This window comes from Pelodiscus sinensis, chromosome 10 (assembly GCF_049634645.1).
Source record: "Pelodiscus sinensis isolate JC-2024 chromosome 10, ASM4963464v1, whole genome shotgun sequence".
Classification (NCBI taxonomy): Eukaryota; Metazoa; Chordata; order Testudines; family Trionychidae; genus Pelodiscus; species Pelodiscus sinensis.
Window position 1 is genome coordinate 46931393 of NC_134720.1, and position 6000 is coordinate 46937392.

Below are 6000 nucleotides of genomic sequence, written 5' to 3' on the forward strand. Positions count from 1 at the left end.
TGTAAAATAATGGGGTGGCTGATGCTTGAGCCTGTTTTTCGCTTGTGCACCTTGTCTGAAGATGGAATCACAAGCCAACGCCGCTGAAGCACAGAACTTAGCTTTGCGGCATCCTCTGTGGCGTGAAGCTCCAGGCAGTTGTCCTGCTTGCTTCCCCACGAATGCTGGCCCTGTCCTTGGGACACTCTTTCCTCCAAACCCTTGCCATGATCCCTCTTGGGGCTGCAACGCCCTAGCTGAGAAACACAGAGCTCTAAACTGATTAATGGATGGTGGGAAATTGGAGAGACATCCACTAGTGACTACAGGCAGTCCCCGACTTACGCGGATCCGACTTATGTCGGATCCGCACTTACGAACGGGGCTTTCTCGCCCCGGAGGTCGAGGTGGCGGATTGCTACCTGCGAGCTCCGGGGCGAGAAAGCCCCGTTCGTAAGCTGCTCCGGTGCCCCTGGTCTGCTGGAGACCGTCTCCAGCAGACCAGGGGCACCGGGCGGGTTCCCGCGCTTCTGAGGCTTTGCCAGAGCAAAGCCTCAGAAGCGCGGGGAACCGCCGCGGCTGCCGCTTCAGTCCCAGTGCCTGTGGTCTGCTGGGGACCGTCCCCAGTCCGACTTACATACAGATTCAACTTAAGAACAAACCTACAGTCCCTATCTTGTACGTAACCCGGGGACTGCCTGTATTGGAGGTAATGGGAACAGGAGGACACCCTGACTACCCTAAAATGATTGTTGGGTACAGGGGAGTGTAAACTGTCTAGAGTGACTAAATGGGATGGAGAGTGCTGGGTGATAGCTATCTCTCGTCTCCCCAAATTCTTATTGTGGTGTAGAGAATAGATTGGGGCCATCCCATTCTCAGTGTGGCTTTGGCAGGCAGTGGGAATAGAAGAGGAACATCTTCAGAGTGATTATTAGGGTACAAGGATAAGAAGGGACTCTCCAAAGTGCCTCCCCTCTCAGCAACCATGCTGGAAGCAGCAAGAGTTGAAGGGAACCCTCACTTCTCCCATTGATATAAACTGGGGGAGACCCAAGCTCAGAAATGCTAAAAAAAAGTTACAACTTTCCTTTCCCAGCTCTTAGAGTCATAGATGCTATATCCATCTGCATGTTCTGGCAAAAGTTACAAACCCAAGAGCATTAGGCTGTTGTTTAATTGGTTCGGCAGACCTTTATTTTATTTTAACAAACAATTAAAATATTTGCAACTGTTTGACAACATTGACGGATAGAGATGTAACTGCAATCTTAGATGCCCTTCTATTCACAAAAATATTTCATAGCATTTATTGAGGGCTGACAATTTGCTTGCCACTGTAGAGAAGGAGAATCTCCCCCAAGGTTCTTACCAATTTTAAGGCTTGAATTTACAGAGAGGTTACAGTGGGAAATGTAACTAAATAAAAACGGCACTCTCTCACTCAACATAACTACTCCCTGGTGTATTCAGAATCAGAGATCCTTATGCTACTGACAGAAATAAGTTTGCACTACTTCACAATACTGTTAGCTCTGCAGATTCAGCACTCAAAGGAGAACGAGCTGAATTATCTTGTAACTTTCTTATAATCAACATAATTGTTAAATAAGGTTAAACAGCAGAATTTTTATTACTGGTGATAATGCATGAGCCAGAAAGAAATCATATTGATTTTTGGATCTCAGAGTGAATTTGAAATCAGGACAGATGTATTTGCTCTGGAAACAAAAAGAGGATGAAAATGTAACCCCATGGTACCATTTCTACAGTCACTTTTTAGCATATACCTGTTACTTCAGATCTATTTTTCTGATCCTTGTTCTTCCATCCAAACTACACAAATACTAATCAAACAGAGACATGGGGCTGAAGAGAATCTGAGAACACAGTATTGGGAAAAGGGTAATATCCAGAGTTAGGAACTAATTTAAAGAAATATAAAAGACCTGTATAAGTCACATGGTTGGACAATACAATGTAAAATATTGCACAGAATATATAGATTTCTACCAGACTCAAGAAAGTTTGTCTTTTGCCATCAGTGTACGCTGAATGTTCAGAGATGCTATATGTCCTTTGCACATACAGAAACCTGTCACAATCCAAAAGAAATTAGGGTTGCCTTTATGCTAGTGAATTCATTGGAGTTAAACTGATATATGATGTAGAGGAGAATCGGGCCCTGCAGTGGGAAGAATGATGTTCTGGAACTGATGGTCAGTTTGATATTACATGTGCATATGGAGTTGAGTGGTGAAGTCAGTTATCCTGGGAGACACTAGTTGCCTGGATACCTGGAATCCTTCGAGACCAGTGATTGCTGCTAAGAGACTAACTCTCTCATAATGCAAACAGCCATATACACAGGACAAGAGTAAAGTACATGTGAACCGTAACTTGGGAGCTAAGCTTGAAAAATTACTTTATCACATTAGCTAATCATCATCATTATAAAGTCATGTGGCAGCTCGTATGAGTCTGAAGACATATGCCATGTGTTCTGAGGAAGAAGTTAGTTGGTGGCCTCAGAATGTGGCCATCAATTCTTGCTGGTGGCTGCTCTCACACTTTCCCCTAAAATACATAAAGAGCTTTGGGAAAAAACAAATAAATATGCACATATACACATTCTAATCATTGTAATTTATTTATTGCTAGCTATAAGCTAGTCTGCTGTGAAAAGTGATATTAGCCAACATACAAGTATAACTTTTCACAGCAGACTTACTCAGCCTGTGCAGTCCAGGGACAAATTAAACCCTAGATGGGAGTTTGGGGGAAGTAGAAGGAACCAGGGATCTGGTGAGGGGACTAAGGAGCCAAAGCCCTGAGTAACCTGAATAACCTGTGTAACCACTAAGAATTTTAGCGGTTATACAGTTATTAAATTAATGAATTTCTGACATCCATACAACTAGCACCAAGGCTATGCATACAGGAGCATCAGGGAGAGCCTCCAGTCACAGCTCAGGAGGCTGTGGATGCAAGAAAAGCCCCTGGTGGCTGCATTTGAAAAACACTGCACTAGGCTTTCTAGAGCAACACTTCAACATGTACTATAATCTGATAGAAACGACAAAGTAGTTCTGTAGCACCTCAGAGACTCACAAATATATATATATATATATATATATATATATATATATATATATATATATATATATATATATATATATATATATATATATGATCATGAGCTTTCGTGGGCAAAACCTACTTCATCAAATGAGCTGGAGTGGAAATAAATGAATCCAAGATAGACAACAGCAAAAGCAGTTACCTGTCAATTGTAGGACCCATGTTAATGAAGCTAATTAAGTGAGTTGGATGTGTCCCATTCATAGCTTTTGATGTGAAAATGGGAATGTCAAAGGCAGGGTGTCAGGGTGCAAGCCCCCTATCATGCCTCAGTGCCCCCTGACTGTCCTCATCTACCCCATCTCAGGGCAAGTTACAGTCTGTATGGGTTGCTCATCATTGGCATCGGGGTTGTCTCAACTGCCCTGCTTACCTAGGCTGCATCATGATCCACCTCCAAACCAGGGCTTTGTCTCCGGCCCCTAGCCAGGGGGAATCTTGGCTGGCCCTCTTCCAGCCGTTGCAGGCTATCCCCCAGCTTGTCTCCCTCCAAGGAGCTCCTGCTGCCTCTGCAGTCAGCTCTCCACTGACCCCTTAAGCAAACTGTGCTACCCTATTTATAGCTGGCAGCTGGGCTCTCACTCACCCTAATGGCTTCAGCTGGGCTTTTCCAAGCTAACCGGGCTTTTCTGTGTAGCTGACAGCTGGGCTCTCATTAGCCCAACAGCTTCAGCTGGTCCCTCTATTCCTGCCCTGGCTCAGGGCCTGAGTCCTGGTCTTAAAGGGCCAGTGCAGGGCAGGCGCCCTGTCACACAGGGGAAATTGGCTTTGTAGTGTGTTAACCAGTTAATGTCTCTATTGAAGCCCAGAGTAACAGTGTCAAATTTGCAAATTAATTCCAACTCAGCAGTCTCTCTCTGTAATTGGGTAGTGAAATACCTTTGTAGAAGAATTGCTACTTTTAAATTCATGAGTGACCAAGCAGGTTAAAATATTCCCCTACAGGTTTATGTGTGTTACAACTCCTGATGTCAGATTTGGGTCCATTTATCCTTTGTGACAGAAACTGTCTGGTTTGGCCAATATACATGGCAGAAGGGCATTGCTGGCATTTGATGGAATATATCACATTAGAGGATGTGCAGTTGTTTGAGCCCCCGATGTTGTGGCGTATGTGGTTAGATCCTGTGTTGGTGTCACTTGTATAGATATGTGGCAAGGGGGTTTGTTGCAGGGGTAGGTTCCTGGGTGAGTGTATCTGAGATGTGGTATATGGCTGCTGGTATTTGTTTCAGGTTGGTGTGGGGGTTGTGTGTAGGTGAGGATTGGTCTGTCTTCTAAGGTCTTTGAGAGTGATGGATTATTTTCTAGGATAGGTTGTAGATTGTCAATGATGTGCTGGATGGGGTTTAAGATAGGGACTGTTGCTGATGACCAGTGGTGTTCTGTTATTTACCTTGTGGGCCTGCTTTGAAGGTACTTGTTCTAGGTACTTCTCTGGGTCTATCAATCTAGTTCCTCACTTCCCCAGGTGGGTATTTAAATTTTAAGAATGCCTGATAAAGATCTTGTAGGCATTTGTCTCTGTCTGTGAGATTGAAGCAAATCTGATTGTATCTTAGGGTTTGGCTGTAGACAATGGATCGTGTAATGTGTTCTGGATGGAAGCTAGAGGCATGTAAGTCAGAATAGTAGTCGGTAGGTTTCAGTATTGGATGGTATTTATGCGACCATCATTTATTTGTCCTGTAGTGTCACAGAAGTGGATCTCGTGTGGACTGGTGCAAGCTGAGGTTGATGGTGCGGTGGAAGATGTTGAAATCCCTATGGAATTTTTAAAGGGTCTCCTTTCCATGGGTCCATATGATGAAGATGTCATCAATGTAGCATGAATAGAGGAAAGGTGCTAGGGGACAGGACCTGAGGAAAAGTTCTAGGTCAGCCATAAAGATGTTGGCATATTGTGGGGCTATGCGGGTACCCGTAGCGGTGCCGCTGACTTGAAGGTATAAATTGTTCCCAAATTGGAAATAGTTGTGGGTGAGGACAAAGTCACATATCTCAGCCACCAGATTAGCTATGGTATCGTTGGGGTTAGTGTTCCTGACAGCTTATAGCCCATCCTCGTGTGAAATGTTGGTGTAAAGAGCTTCTATATCCATGGTTGCCAGGATGGTGTTTTCAGGAAGATTACTGATGCTCTGTAGTTTCCTCAGCAAGTCAGTAGTATCTTGCAGATAGCTAGGAGTGCTAGTCTATGAGGCTATATCATCTCATCTGGTAGATGAGTTCTAACTGTGATGTGTGTCCTCTAGGACAGAGATACGATTTGGGGCAATTGTTTAGCATTGTCTTCTCTTCCATTAGTGGGCTATTATTTCTCTTTGATCCCCATGACACTTCTTTGTGTTTAATAGTTCTTTGTTATTTTGGTTGGTTTTCTGTTTGCTTCCTCTTAATTAGTCGATTGGGGGAACAGAAGGATAATCCTGAAGTTATGTAATACAAATATTTACCAGTTTGACACATATTTACCTATGCAGTATAGATGATTTTATGATCTAATACTTTGGTGTGATCTTTCCATATAGTTATAAAAGATCAATTATCTTAAAGGGACACCCTTCTATAAGAAAATGTTTCACTAGCCCTTCGTAAAAGCGATACTTAAGATTCTATAACTATAGAATACACAGAAAATAATTTCCTCTGTTTTTCAGTATGTGTTTACATTTAGTTAAAACAATTCACACTAACAACCTGTTTTGAGAGTGTTACAGTTCTTAAACCTTCACTCTTAGTTAAAACCAGTAATTTCATCTTCAGCTCAGCTTAGCTGTTCATACATTAGCTGCAGTTCTGGCTGAATCAGTAATTGAATGCAGAAAGTAGCACATAGAAAACGAAATATGTCCAGTCCATTCATAATTGTGATGTAAC